Genomic DNA, 17,166 nt, shown 5'->3' on the forward strand with positions numbered 1-17,166 from the left:
AACATCAGTGATAAGGAGATTGAATACTTGGACACCAAGGTGAAAGTTCAAGACAATAAAATCACTACTGTACTATTTCGGAAAGAAACAGCAGGAAACACCTTACTGCATGCCCTGAGTAGCCACCCTGAACCCCTTAAGTGGAGTATCCCTTATGGGGAGCTACTCAGGGCCAAACGCAACTGTAGCACTATTGCAGACTATACCAAGGAAGAAAAGATTATGGTCCAACGTTTCACCAACAAGGGTTACCCGAATTGGGTCATTAAAAGAGCAATTGAGAAAGTTAAGTTAGTAGAACGTGCGAACCTACTAACCAACAAAAGGGAAGATGAAACAAGGCAAGATGAGAACAATGTTACCCGCATCATCCTTGACTACAATGGCAATCAAAAACAAATAAAGAAAAGTATCACAAAAAATTGGGACATTCTCAAAAATGATCCCATCATAGGAAGTACGATACCAGCAAGACCTAGCATCACTTATCGCAGGGGCCGCAGTCTAAGTGACTTACTAGTACACAACGTGATCAGTGACAATGTACCACGAGGGGTAGATCTCCCCGGTTTCTTCCCATGTGGTCACTGCAAAGCATGTGCAAATAGCCACATGGTGAAGGAATATTGGAATCCAAGTACCAACAAAATGGAAACCATAAAACAATTTCTAACTTGCACTACCACGTTTGTGGTGTATGTATTGGTATGTCCGTGCGAACTGAAGTATGTGGGTAGCACAACGAAAATGGCCAAGCAACGCATACTTGAACACACCAGAGCCATTACCAATAAAGACAAACAGTATCCCATTGCTAGGCATTTTGAAAGCCATCATTTCTCGAATGCCAAATTTCTCAAGTACTATGTTGTCGAACAGGTAACTCTTTCCACAAGGGGAGGTAATCGTGCTCTAAGACTGAGACAACGAGAGTCGAGATACATCATTGGTCTCTGTACACGTTTTCCGAATGGACACAATCTTGATGAGGAATACAATGTGCATTTACATCAGGAATGAATGTCGTTTTTAATGACTGTATATCGTTCATGTTATTTTATATTGATTTGAGTTCATTTTCAGTCTGAATGTAGACCTTTACTCTTATCCCCACAGGTTGAAACAGTAGGACTGTATCACAGGCTTGTGATTACAGTAACCGAGTACTTTTCAACTCTGACCTTCTCCATCCTCCAGATGAAGTATGTTTTCTTACGTTTATATTTTTGTGCACTTTATCACTTATGGATTTTGGAACGGGGTTGTTCCGTGGTTGACCCTTCACTTATTGCTCGCTCTTAGACCGTGTGCTGAAACACCAACAAACTACATAAGCTGGACTTTCTTTGTCACGTAGAGCTCCCCCACTAACCAGGGGACATGAAATTGTTGTTTTTTATGCCAAATTGTTTTTTATGCCATGTATTCACCCACTAACTAAGGGGGATTGATTCTATTGTATATATACATACACAAATGTTACCTCACATCACGTGGTACGGCAAAGCTGGCAGCGGCACCATAGCAACCATCTGGGGTACGCGATGCCGATCACGTGCTGTATGCTCCTGAATTTGATTGGAGGACAGCACTCGATGTAACGTAGGGTTATGGCACATCGTTACAAGCTTTAGTATGAGTTTTAATATCTTTATTCTTGAGCTTAAGATTTTCTACAATCAAGTTGTGACACTAAAATGATTTTCATATTTGTGCAATGTATCTTATTGCTTTTGTCCAATATTTTCTTATGGGCTGCCGTGCTATCAAAGACGTATTTGTGATAGTATGTTCTTAGTTTGATATAGTACCACTCTTGGTATGGTTACTAATTATACCCACTACAAGATGGCGCCCGTACAATATGACTTTGATATGTGAGTCCTATGTCTATGTTTATTATATGCACACTGTAAATACGACAAACTTTACGAGCATTTTGTGTGAACAAGCACTCATGGAGTGCGAAACGCGTCACGTAGGGCTTATGGCGTGAATAAACCCTACCTATTTTGACAGACCTGTGGACTGGTGTGGATTTGTGTACCTGAGTGCGCGCTTGGCACGCCGTTTTGGAGTTATATGGTAATACCGGTTACCTCACCGGCAGCGCGCCACCCCCACCAGACGAGGGATACCCCACAGAGGTGTTCTTTGGATGTCATATATATATATATATATACATATATATATAAATATATATATATATATATATATATATATATATATATATATATATATATATATATATATATATATATATATATATATATATATATTATACACACGAGCAGGTTCAGCCCCAAAAGAGTTCCACCACAAGGAAATGCGTGGTTTGCCAATTTAATTCAATGACTTGCAAGCAGGCAGCACAGTGGACAAAAGCATCAGTTCAATAAAAGCGCCAGTACAGTCAAAGCGCCAAACATGTTTCGGGATTCCAATCCTCCCTTCTTCGGTGGCAACTGGCTCTGCATGTGAAAAGTGAGCAACATTTCTCGAGCACTTGGAATAATTAACATCACCTGCTAAGATAGGCGTGGCCCTTCGCAGAGCCTTCTGGTTGATGTAGTGCTGCGAAGTGTTTCCATGTGGGCGAGCTCATTCCTTCATGCTATAAACAAAAGGGGAACACTTTTGTTTATAGCATGAAGGAATGAGCTCGCCCACATGGAAACACTTCGCAGCACTACATCAACCAGAAGGCTCTGCGAAGGGCCACGCCTATCTTAGCAGGTGATGTTAATTATTCCAAGTGCTCGAGAAATGTTGCTCACTTTTCACATGCAGAGCCAGTTGCCACCGAAGAAGGGAGGATTGGAATCCCGAAACATGTTTGGCGCTTTGACTGTACTGGCGCTTTTATTGAACTGATGCTTTTGTCCACTGTGCTGCCTGCTTGCAAGTCATTGAATTAAATTGGCAAACCACGCATTTCCTTGTGGTGGAACTCTTTTGGGGCTGAACCTGCTCGTGTGTATAATTGAAATAACGGCTGTTGCCCAGCCGTGGAGTTCTGCCTACTGCTCGAGCGCAGGTCTGTGCAAGCGCCAAATACATGGGCGCTTTCACCTTGGAAAGGATTTTGCTGAAGCCTGTGCAGGACGGGTTTTGGCTCATGTTTGCTGTTTGATGCCTAAAAAGCGGGGCAGGCAAGCCCATGGACTTCGCACAAACCCACAAGGGGAACACTTTTGTTTATAGCATGAAGGAATGAGCTCGCCCACATGGAAACACTTCGCAGCACTACATCAACCAGAAGGCTCTGCGAAGGGCCACGCCTATCTTAGCAGGTGATGTTAATTATTCCAAGTGCTCGAGAAATGTTGCTCACTTTTCACATGCAGAGCCAGTTGCCACCGAAGAAGGGAGGATTGGAATCCCGAAACATGTTTGGCGCTTTGACTGTACTGGCGCTTTTATTGAACTGATGCTTTTGTCCACTGTGCTGCCTGCTTGCAAGTCATTGAATTAAATTGGCAAACCACGCATTTCCTTGTGGTGGAACTCTTTTGGGGCTGAACCTGCTCGTGTGTATAATTGAAATAACGGCTGTTGCCCAGCCGTGGAGTTCTGCCTACTGCTCGAGCGCAGGTCTGTGCAAGCGCCAAATACATGGGCGCTTTCACCTTGGAAAGGATTTTGCTGAAGCCTGTGCAGGACGGGTTTTGGCTCATGTTTGCTGTTTGATGCCTAAAAAGCGGGGCAGGCAAGCCCATGGACTTCGCACAAACCCACAAGGGGAACACTTTTGTTTATAGCATGAAGGAATGAGCTCGCCCACATGGAAACACTTCGCAGCACTACATCAACCAGAAGGCTCTGCGAAGGGCCACGCCTATCTTAGCAGGTGATGTTAATTATTCCAAGTGCTCAAGAAATGTTGCTCACTTTTCACATGCAGAGCCAGTTGCCACCGAAGAAGGGAGGATTGGAATCCCGAAACATGTTTGGCGCTTTGACTGTACTGGCGCTTTTATTGAACTGATGCTTTTGTCCACTGTGCTGCCTGCTTGCAAGTCATTGAATTAAATTGGCAAACCACGCATTTCCTTGTGGTGGAACTCTTTTGGGGCTGAACCTGCTCGTGTGTATAATTGAAATAACGGCTGTTGCCCAGCCGTGGAGTTCTGCCTACTGCTCGAGCGCAGGTCTGTGCAAGCGCCAAATACATGGGCGCTTTCACCTTGGAAAGGATTTTGCTGAAGCCTGTGCAGGACGGGTTTTGGCTCATGTTTGCTGTTTGATGCCTAAAAAGCGGGGCAGGCAAGCCCATGGACTTCGCACAAACCCACAAGGGGAACACTTTTGTTTATAGCATGAAGGAATGAGCTCGCCCACATGGAAACACTTCGCAGCACTACATCAACCAGAAGGCTCTGCGAAGGGCCACGCCTATCTTAGCAGGTGATGTTAATTATTCCAAGTGCTCGAGAAATGTTGCTCACTTTTCACATGCAGAGCCAGTTGCCACCGAAGAAGGGAGGATTGGAATCCCGAAACATGTTTGGCGCTTTGACTGTACTGGCGCTTTTATTGAACTGATGCTTTTGTCCACTGTGCTGCCTGCTTGCAAGTCATTGAATTAAATTGGCAAACCACGCATTTCCTTGTGGTGGAACTCTTTTGGGGCTGAACCTGCTCGTGTGTATAATTGAAATAACGGCTGTTGCCCAGCCGTGGAGTTCTGCCTACTGCTCGAGCGCAGGTCTGTGCAAGCGCCAAATACATGGGCGCTTTCACCTTGGAAAGGATTTTGCTGAAGCCTGTGCAGGACGGGTTTTGGCTCATGTTTGCTGTTTGATGCCTAAAAAGCGGGGCAGGCAAGCCCATGGACTTCGCACAAACCCACAAGGGGAACACTTTTGTTTATAGCATGAAGGAATGAGCTCGCCCACATGGAAACACTTCGCAGCACTACATCAACCAGAAGGCTCTGCGAAGGGCCACGCCTATCTTAGCAGGTGATGTTAATTATTCCAAGTGCTCGAGAAATGTTGCTCACTTTTCACATGCAGAGCCAGTTGCCACCGAAGAAGGGAGGATTGGAATCCCGAAACATGTTTGGCGCTTTGACTGTACTGGCGCTTTTATTGAACTGATGCTTTTGTCCACTGTGCTGCCTGCTTGCAAGTCATTGAATTAAATTGGCAAACCACGCATTTCCTTGTGGTGGAACTCTTTTGGGGCTGAACCTGCTCGTGTGTATAATTGAAATAACGGCTGTTGCCCAGCCGTGGAGTTCTGCCTACTGCTCGAGCGCAGGTCTGTGCAAGCGCCAAATACATGGGCGCTTTCACCTTGGAAAGGATTTTGCTGAAGCCTGTGCAGGACGGGTTTTGGCTCATGTTTGCTGTTTGATGCCTAAAAAGCGGGGCAGGCAAGCCCATGGACTTCGCACAAACCCACAAGGGGAACACTTTTGTTTATAGCATGAAGGAATGAGCTCGCCCACATGGAAACACTTCGCAGCACTACATCAACCAGAAGGCTCTGCGAAGGGCCACGCCTATCTTAGCAGGTGATGTTAATTATTCCAAGTGCTCGAGAAATGTTGCTCACTTTTCACATGCAGAGCCAGTTGCCACCGAAGAAGGGAGGATTGGAATCCCGAAACATGTTTGGCGCTTTGACTGTACTGGCGCTTTTATTGAACTGATGCTTTTGTCCACTGTGCTGCCTGCTTGCAAGTCATTGAATTAAATTGGCAAACCACGCATTTCCTTGTGGTGGAACTCTTTTGGGGCTGAACCTGCTCGTGTGTATAATTGAAATAACGGCTGTTGCCCAGCCGTGGAGTTCTGCCTACTGCTCGAGCGCAGGTCTGTGCAAGCGCCAAATACATGGGCGCTTTCACCTTGGAAAGGATTTTGCTGAAGCCTGTGCAGGACGGGTTTTGGCTCATGTTTGCTGTTTGATGCCTAAAAAGCGGGGCAGGCAAGCCCATGGACTTCGCACAAACCCACAAGGGGAACACTTTTGTTTATAGCATGAAGGAATGAGCTCGCCCACATGGAAACACTTCGCAGCACTACATCAACCAGAAGGCTCTGCGAAGGGCCACGCCTATCTTAGCAGGTGATGTTAATTATTCCAAGTGCTCGAGAAATGTTGCTCACTTTTCACATGCAGAGCCAGTTGCCACCGAAGAAGGGAGGATTGGAATCCCGAAACATGTTTGGCGCTTTGACTGTACTGGCGCTTTTATTGAACTGATGCTTTTGTCCACTGTGCTGCCTGCTTGCAAGTCATTGAATTAAATTGGCAAACCACGCATTTCCTTGTGGTGGAACTCTTTTGGGGCTGAACCTGCTCGTGTGTATAATATATATATATATATATATATCGAACTCCACAGTCCTGCAGTACAAGGATCCAAACGAACACCAGCACAAACAGGTACAGACCACAGCGATGGATGAAAAAAGGGTGCTTTATTCCAAGATGGTTAGCAGCATGACGCGTTTCGTCCTGGAAACCCGGACTTGATCACATGACATACCCAGAGACATGTGTGATTTAAATACTGTGCACATCTTTCGTAACTCCACCTCCTACCCCTCATAGAAATTGAAAACATACTTATTTGTTTTACCACAGTCTTTTTTCTTACATATGTGTCCGACCAAACAATAATCTCATAAATTAGTTAATGAAATTATAATTCTGACAATAAATCTTGCTGCTAATCCAGAGACATTTCAGCATTTATAACGGTTCCAATCTCGAGATTTCTATCACCTCATGATGCCAAAGAATGAATGACATTTAGCAGTCATACTATATGCATTTGGTGTACATTTAGCCAGGCTGCTTTTTCATTGAAATGCTAAATCTTTATTGACAGTCTGATGAACAAGAGACATTAGCGCTGTCAACTTGGGCATCAAAAAATCAGGTACTGAAGGGGGAGACCCACTTGGGAGAGAGTTCTATCACCACGTGATGTTAAAGAATGAATGACATTTAGCAGTCACATAATTTGTATTTGTTTTTCGCTTGATGCGTTCATTTATTTTAAAATAACTTTATTAATTGTATTTCTGCCAATTCAACCAACAATTGCAATAATACTTCCTTGAAATGTTTATTTATTTTTCTTCTTAATTTACATGACGTAACTTTTGATTTCATGCATTGAAGGGTAACATGCAATGTAGCTCGCTAATGTTTCAGACCTGTGAGTCTGTTTACTGTGTTTATGAACAGGTGACCGTATTTAACTCACTCTTACACAAACACTCACGCTCGTGATCAAGAGGGATTTTAATTTCTGCATAAGCTGGCCCGGACATTCCTTTCTTCAAATTTGATCCTTGGACTAAGTTTGGTATCTTTGGGACTCGCTATCCCGTCGAGGCCCGCCGCCGAAAGTGGCAGGGGTTCAGAGTGACAGTTAGCTTTGGATATATATATTACCTACTGGCAGTCGCCAGTAGGTATATATAGTTAGGACCTAGTTACCATAGGACATCCCCAACATTCTATTGAGAATAACTTTAGCGCCGATTGAGGAATCTGCGTGTAATTTTCCTTAAAATTGCTTCGCTCCGCTCCTTCCCTGAATTCGTCAAGCGGGGGCTGAGAAAAAGGGGGGTCCCAAAACATGTTTTCCCCATGTTAATTTCCATAGGGACCTTTAGACACGGCTACAGCCCGAACGGCTGAATGGAATTACACCAAACTTGGCAAAATGGTAGGGCCTGGAATGCAGATGTGCCTTTGCTATGTTTGGTGAAAATCCCTCCAGTAGTTCTTGAGAAAATTGAATTTGAAATTTCTTAAATGGCATTTTCTATGGGACCTTTAGACACGGCTACAGCCCGAACGGCTGAACGGAATTACACCAAACTTGGCGAAATGGTAGGGAGAGGTATGCAGTAGTGCCTTTTCTATATTTGGTGAAAAACCCTCCAGTAGTTGTTGAGAAAATTGAATTTGAGCAAATTATATATCTATATCCGATCAACATTCTATTGGGAATAACTATGGCGCGAATTGAGGAATCTGTGTGTAATTTTCTAGAACTTTGGCCAGCTCCGCTTTGCTCCTTCCCTGAAAGTTTTAGGGGGATTCGTCAAGCGGGGGCCAAAAGGGGGGTCCCAAAACGTGTTTTCCCCATGTTAATTTCCATGGGGACCTTTAGACACGGCTACAGCCCGAACGGCTGAATGGAATTACACCAAACTTGGCAAAATGGTAGGGCCTGGTATGCAGATGTGCCTTTGCTATGTTTGGTGAAAATCCCTCCAGTAGTTCTTGAGAAAATTGAATTTGAAATTTTTTAAATGGCATTTTCTATGGGACCTTTAGACACGGCTACAGCCCGAACGGCTGAACGGAATTACACCAAACTTGGCGAAATGGTAGGGAGAGGTATGCAGTAGTGCCTTTTCTATATTTGGTGAAAAACCCTCCAGTAGTTGTTGAGAAAATTGAATTTGAGCAAATTATATATCTATATCCGCTCAACATTCTATTGGGAATAACTATGGCGCGAATTGAGGAATCTGTGTGTAATTTTCTAGAACTTTGGCCAGCTCCGCTCTGCTCCTTCCCTGAAAGTTTTAGGGGGATTCGTCAAGCGGGGGCCAAAAGGGGGGTCCCAAAACGTGTTTTCCCCATGTTAATTTCCATGGGGACCTTTAGACACGGCTACAGCCCGAACAGCTGAATGGAATTACACCAAACTTGGCAAAATGGTAGGGCCTGGTATGCAGATGTGCCTTTGCTATGTTTGGTGAAAATCCCTCCAGTAGTTCTTGAGAAAATTGAATTAGAAATTTTTCAAATGGCATTTTCTATGGGACCTTTAGACACGGCTACAGCCCGAACGGCTGAATGGAATTACACCAAACTTGGCAAAATGGTAGGGACAGGTATGCAGTAGTGCCTTTTCTATATTTGGTGAAAATCCCTCCAGTAGTTGTTGAGAAAATTTAATTTGAGCAAATTATATATCTATATGCGCTCACCATACGCGCACCGTACGTGTACGGTACGCGTACCGTGCGCGTACGTGCGCGTACCCTTACGTGCGCGAGCGAGTTTCTGATTGGCTGGCAGTCGACTGTCAACATTCCAAACTGTCCAAACAAGGAAGTGTTGGCCACCATCTTGTTTTTCAGGAGAACTGAGGCACAAGAGAGCCCAAAACAAGAGTGGAAAACATGAAAAGGGGGCAGGGTAGAGACCCCCCCAACCCTTCAGCCCTTCTCAGGGGGTCCCAAAATGACCCCCAAGGGCAAAAAAAAAAATAATAAATTCAAAAAAATCGTGGGGTACGTGGGGTATGCGTACAGTACGCGTACCATGCGCGTACCCCGATATTTAAAAAAAAGAATATTTTTTTTTGCACTTGGTGGTCCTTCTGGGACCCCCTGAGAAGGGCTAGGGGGTCAGGGGGTCTCAACCCTGCCCCCTTTTCGCGTTTTCCACTCTTGTTTTGTGCTCTCTTGTGCCTCACTTCTCCTGAGAAACAAGATGGCTGCTCAGGTGGTCCCAGAAGGATAATAACATATATAAACGTTATCCGCTAATAGAATTAGCATTTACAAAACCTTTGAAATGTATTGAAAAAAAATATAGGTTTCACGCCTGATATAGTTAGGAATTAGCATTTAAAAAACCTTGCAAATTCACTGAAAAAACCATAGGTTTCAAGCCTTATATAGTTAGGAATTAGCATTTAAAAAACCTTGCAAATTCACTTAAAAAACCATAGGTTTCAGGCCTTATATAGTTAGGAATTAGCATTTAAAAAACCTTGCAAATTCACTTAAAAAACCATAGGTTTCAGGCCTTATATAGTTAGGAATTAGCATTTTAAAAACCTTGCAAATTCACTTAAAAAAACATAGATTTCAGGCCTTATATAGTTAGGAATTAGCATTTAAAAAACCATTGAAATTGCTCCTATATAGTTAGTTGTACTAACTATATTTCGCGCACCCGCAATCCAATGCTGATGATGTCACATATTACATCATTCATGACATGGTCAGTGACATCACTGATGACATCACTGATGACATCTCAAATGACATCATTGATGACATCACTGATGACATCTCATTTGACATCACTGATCACATCACTGATGATATCATTCATGTGATAATACGATGCACCTCCTCACACTCTAATATAACCTTTGATACATCCAGTGTTAAATACAGACTACTATTCTTGAAACCATTGACACACCAATACCAGTTACTACATACGCACTCACTGATTCCTAGGTCTACACACACATTCACTCATTCACCCATAGAATCACTCATACATACAGTCACTCATCAATACAACACTATCATATGCACTCATACACCTATACAGACACTCACACACTGCCACTCATCCATGGAGTTACTCACACACCTAGTCAGTCATGCAAAGAATTAATCACACTTCCATTTCCTCAACTATACAGTTATACACACAACACCTTACTTATTCAAACATATACTAACACATACTTACTCTATTATACAATCACTGATACAAGTACACAATGATCCATACAGCCACTTGCACATTCACTGGCTCTCATGTATAGTCATTTATATATGCCAACTCTCACATGCACTGTGTTTTACATATGTACTTACTTGGACATGTAGCACTGAGATATCCATTCACTCACCAACACACCCATACACACAGTCCACCGCCCATATAGCTGTTTCCACATGCACTCTTGAACTCATACACCTAGTGAATCAACTGCTCACACATCTATGCACAGAGTCATACACCTCCCAGCCACCCACACACACACTCAGTCTCCCATTCAAATACTTGGACAACCATTCAATAACTCATATAGCCACTCATATAGCTACTGATCAACACATGCAGCAGCTTACACAACAACAGACATACTGATGCACACATTCATACAGTTTAATCACTAACCCATGCATTTAGTAAGACACATTTAATCACTCACTCATACGGTCAGTCACGCACCTACTAAATCCTTCATCCAGACACTTATACATCCACTCATTCTTCAATATGTAAAACATATTTAAACTTTAGAGAAACACACAGTCACTGGATGATGTCATCAGTGATGTCAAATGAGATGTCATCAGTGATTTTTATTGGATTATTTATTTAATCTTAATTCATAAAAATTAAATTCATATTTATATCAAAAAACACACGCTCCGATGCATTTCGGGCATGGCCCTTTGTCGAGGAGCTCTGTTGAAAAAAATACCATGGTTGATATACACTATAACATATAATTGTCATCACACAAGAAACTTTTTCAAATAACATGCTGCAACTTGCAAAACAGTGTCAACTGTGACTTGGAAATAAATATGTGCTCGACGGGTGTAGTGAAAATCCATGCGCGTGCCTGATAACATGGTAACAAAGTGACAAATTAAATCGTACACAAATGAACTTGTTGAATTTAAGAATTACGATTAAATAATCCAATAAAAATCCAACGAAGTCTGTCCTCTGTGACGAACCAAAAGGTGTGCCTAATCTCAGGGACGCACTTACGATGTTTGTGCGCAACTAAATATTATTCATTGAGCGTATTTGGATGGTTACGCTACCTGTTGGAGCACCCAACCCTAACGAACCTTTCACTTTGACTCAAATTTTTCAGTCAACCATCGCTGTGCGCCTAGTCACCAATCAATTTGTTTGCACTATTACACCGCCCTCAAGGCTGGCAGCACGCAACCCATAATAAATACACTATGCAATACGATGACATTTCAAAAACTACAGAACAAAGAGCTAGTACCCTAGCCTTCGGCGAGGATGAAACTGCACGGATCTACACTCTAATTAATGAGGATCTCACACAAGCTACCTCAAAGCGCACTAAGGAGCAATGTGTTAAACAACTTCTTTACCTATCAAAAAGAGAAATAAACCAGAAATTGCATGCTAACACTCTCATTAAGTACCACCGTGCGCTACGCATACCACGGGGACTCAGGATTTCTCTTAAGCCTTCTCTATGCAAAAATTCCAAGAACTTTCAGGAAAGATGGAATGCGATCTTGAACAACTCTGCCCGTGTCGCTGCGTAGCACTTCCAATCTGTTAGCTTTTAGGAAGGGCCTTAAAACTTGGCTTTTTTCTCTTTAGATCTGTTCTCTTCTATTTCTGGTTTCTTTTTTATCTGCCCTGTTGTGTTCTCTGTTACAGGTTTAAAATAAAAGCGCCGGGACACTCCTTGGAGTAGCCGAGCACTATAAAAGACACAGATAACATAACATAACATAACAAATGCAGTCTAGATTTAATCCTATTGATTGTGGAAGAGTTATCAAGCATACTTATTGATCTGTCTAAAGAAATCATTGAACTTGAAAAAGAGCTAGAACAATCTACCTCCCCAGAGGACTTAGCTAAAACACTAGAAGAAATCAAGTTGCAACTTGACAAACACACTAAAGACATCAACGAGCGGAAAATCCGTAAGTTCCGCAGGGATACTTTAGATTATAAGCTAGGTGAGGTTAACACCTGGGCGGACATATACGCCCAACGACGCCGCAACAAACCATACAGCCAACAAACGGACACCTCATCTTCAGGTAGCGAGACATCCAACCGCCCATCTAAACATGCTACTTTCTCAACCACACCAAGAAACACCCGGGAGACTAGTCCTAGCACTGATTCAACTGCAACCAGCATTCCCACCAGGGAGCCTTTTTTAGAGGAGGGCCCGAGGAAACCGAAGACCCCGGAGGAGCAAAAGAACAAGAAACAAACCAGACAGAAACAAGAAGTTCAAAAAAGACCACCAAAAAGAAGAATTGTTAGTCATTAATATTTCTGATACGACGTTGACACCATATGAGATCAAACTCCTACAAAAAGGAACATCATTCATTCCCACCTATTCCAGCAACCTTCTCGAATTGGAGATAAGCACATTCAAATTAACCAGGAAATTAACACTGAGACATTTTTTCAGTAACGTCCTAACACCAACTACAGAAGCGAAACCTGATCAACTACTTGGCTTACGCCTCAAAAGTTCCTACATGCCACCATGTAGCCACAAAAGTATAGACACATTTGAAACCCTCGTCAAACAAGACATTGCCAAAATCAATTTTCATAAGAGGACACAACCGAACATCACTCAAAAGGACAAAGACACCCTTAGAAAAATTGCGAACAACAATCAAATTAAATGCCTCAAGGCAGACAAAGGTGGTGCATTAGTCATCGTCAATACCAGCATGTACACCGCAAAGATAATGGAGCACATTTCTGACCGTAATACCTACATGTCACTCGATGACAACCCAACCTCTGAATACAAGAACGAACTAAGGGAAATCATCCTTAAAGCCTTCAATGAAGGGATTATTGATGATAGAACCAACAAATACCTCACGGTTGAACATCCCCGTAGCCCAACCATTACAATGCTTCCTAAAATCCACAAAGACATGGTAGACCTGCCATTTCGACCGATAGCTTCCACCAGGGGTTCTATCCACAAACCGGTGGGCAAATTTTTGGATCGGCACTTACAGCCATTGGTGAAGAATCAAAAAAGTTACATAAAGGACACCACTGAATTTTTGGCCAAACTGTCGGTTATATACAGATTGAAGAAGGTGAAGAACTTATTCTATGCACCGCAGATGTGAGAAGTTTATACACATCAATCCCACACAGCGGAGGAATCGACGCCGTAGAAAAAGCAATCGTAAACAGTGATATCTCTATCAACCTACAACCATTCCTAATGGAGGTAATGATTTACACGCTGTATCACAGCTACTTCACCTATGATCAACGTTGGTACTTACAACTGTCTGGCATGTCCATGGGCAATTGCGCCGCGCCAACCTACGCCAACATATACATGGCAGAGTTCGAAAACGCATTCATCTATGACAACAACAACTGGACAGACAACCTTAAAATGTTCGTCCGTTACATTGACAATCTTTTTTTCGTTTGGAAAGATACAAGGGAGAATCTGGAATCAGCACTCGTTGAATTAAACACTAAGGACAATATAATTCAATTAACTTGGCACATCAGTGATCACATAATAAGTTTCCTGGATGTTTCCATTGAATTTACAGAAGGCAAACTTTAAACTGATCTGTTCAGGAAAAAAACTGATCGGAATAACATTTTACACCACACAAGTTTCCATCAGAACTCTTTAAAAAAACATCTCCCATACAGTCAAATGTTGCGAATCAAGCGAATAACCTCAGATCCTATAACTTGCTCGACCTGCCTGAAAGAAATAGGCATCAGATTCCAAGATCGGGGGTATCCCCAAGACACTATAACCAAGGCTACTGAAAGAGTTAATATCATCTCACGCAATGAAGCTCTCACCAGAGCGACCAAAAAAGAAGACAACAGAATGGTGGTGGTTTCTCAATATTCCACCCAAAGCAACCAATACAAAAAAATTGTTTTAAACCATTGGCGTATACTCAGCACAGAGCCCGAATTCAAAGACTTGTTCAAAGATCCACCAATTTTCGCTTACACCAGAGCAGCCAACCTGAAAGAGATACTTTCAAGGGAATTCGGAAAACAGATCATATACAATGGAACACGTCCCTGTTACAACTGTAACAGTTGCAACAACATCATAAGAGATAATCACATAAGCCACCCCATGAGGGGTCATAAAATGAAGGTGAATGTAAACGCAACTTGTGACTCGATCAACCTTGAGTATCTACTAAAATGCCCATGTGGAAAAATCTACATAGGGAAAACTGAGAGAAAAATTAAGATACGACTCAATGAGCACAAATCAAACATACGGACAAACAACGAACGATCCAGCATAGCCATGCACTTTCAAGAACAGCGACACACCATAGCCCAACTCAAATTTATGGTACTTGAGATTATTGAGAAAAAAGAAGGGAGAGATAATAACAGAACCCTACTACAACGAGAGACAGTCTGGATTTATCGATTACAATCCTTGAAACCGTTCGGTCTGAATGACCGCATAGAACTTAGTTGTTATTTGTAAAGATCTTGTATGATATTACAATGCATTGCAAATTGTGTGGTTTGCCTTAACAATTTATGTTGCCTTTACGTTTTTTCACACCCTCTTTACACATGGCGTCGCATTTCACCTACACTCTTTTTATAGCGCATTCACTTTATCTACGTTGTTTCAGCCACGATTTAGCCCATGTTAAGATGGCCGTCAAACCCCCACTGACTTTCACAGTCCGATTTCTACCTCGCTGACACCACGGACCTCACTGGGTTCCTGTCAGATTTAAATCTCCTTCCGACGCGCCAATATACCCTCGTTTAAGTTCCCTCTGAGGGCCAAAACAAGGAGAACTTCCGATTTAACCGTCCCGGATTGAAAACCCCCGAGACGTTTTCAGCTTCAAACTGAAGTAAGTCGACCCGTGAATTTAACCGTTCGTACTATTACTTTTTGTTGACCTGTTAACACAGCAGGACACCATTCTAAAACTTTGGTGTTTTTCATCAACAGCGCAAGCCATTACCCGCCTTGAATTCAGCTACTCGAAAACACCCGGTATGTTTTCACCCTCACCCACGTAGCGATTTAATTTGTCACTTTGTTACCATGTTATCAGGCACCCGCATGGATTTTCACTACACCCGTCGAGCACATATTTATTTCCAAGTCACAGTTGACACTGTTTTGCAAGTTGCAGCATGTTATTTGAAAAAGTTTCTTGTGTGATGACAATTATATGTTATAGTGTATATCAACCATGGTATTTTTTTCAACAGAGCTCCTCGACAAAGGGCCATGCCCGAAATGCATCGGAGCGTGTGTTTTTTGATATAAATATGAATTGGATATTAAGAAATGAGGATATGAAATGAAATATTCTTCCAATGAATATCGTACACAAATGAACTTGTTGAATTTAAGAATTACGATTAAATAATCCAATAAAAATCCAACGGAGTCTGTCCTCTGTGACGAACCAAAAGGTGTGCCTAATCTCAGGGACGCACTTACGATGTTTGTGCGCAACTAAATATATGTCATCAGTGATGTCATTTGAGATGTCATCAGTGATGTCATCAGTGATGTCACTGACCATGTCATGAATGATGTAATATGTGACATCATCAGCAATGGATTGCGGGTGCGAGAAATATAGTTAGTACAACTAACTATATAGGAGCAATTTCAAAGGTTTTTTAAATGCTAATTCCTAACTATATAAGGCCTGAAACCTATGTTTTTTTAAGTGAATATATATATATATATCTCCAAAACAGTCCTGACCTCGGGATCCTCAGATACGAGCAACCAGGTGCAGACCACAAAACGAGCTTCAAACGTTCATTTAGTGCATAATCTTCATTTTCAGAATGGCGTTAGTCAGCATATATATATATATATATATATATATATATATATATATTTATATATAACGACAAACCTTCCCCAACAGAAGAAGCAGGAGCCCAGAGAAGACTGTTTGGAGAGCCTTTATTCACCACGTGACAATTCAAGCGGCGGCGAATGCATTTCGGATTGCTCCTTCCTCAGCGCCCAACGCCTGTAGTGGAAATCCAGGTGTACTGATTTCTGCTGCCTTTAAATGATTAAATGCATAATCTTTATTTTCAGAATGGCGTTCGTCAGCATATATATATATATATATATCCTTTAATACATTTCATTGGTCGGGGCTTGCAGGATGGGGTCCCACTTGTTGCCTCCTCCCCATTTGCAATATGGCCGGGCCTCGGGAGATAGGGTCCCTGGGGGCTGCATGACCCCTTAATTACAGTGGTGGGCCCTGGGGGAGGGGGTTCCTGAGGTCAAATTATGTGCAGGGAGGGGAACTGCATACTCCCCTCCCGGATTGGCAGCCTTTGGGAGTGAGACACAGGGCCTGGCCAATTGCTAGGCACAGCATGGGGTTGACTGCATGCAGGAGGGTTAGCCGCAGAGCCAGGCCCTGTGTTCAACCCGCCGCAGTGCACAGCCGAAGGCTGTACACAGTGGCAGTTTGATGAACGTATGGTAATTAAATATTACACGAGTTCTAGTTACCTTAAGGGCACAAGTTATAGTTACTTGTGATAAGTCTAACCATACCTGATGAATTCCTATGTTTTTTTGTATGTAAAATGTTATTCTGGGTATAATGTCCCTGTTACATT

Source organism: Lissotriton vulgaris, chromosome 12 (assembly GCF_964263255.1).
Source record: "Lissotriton vulgaris chromosome 12, aLisVul1.2, whole genome shotgun sequence".
Lineage (NCBI taxonomy): Eukaryota > Metazoa > Chordata > Amphibia > Caudata > Salamandridae > Lissotriton > Lissotriton vulgaris.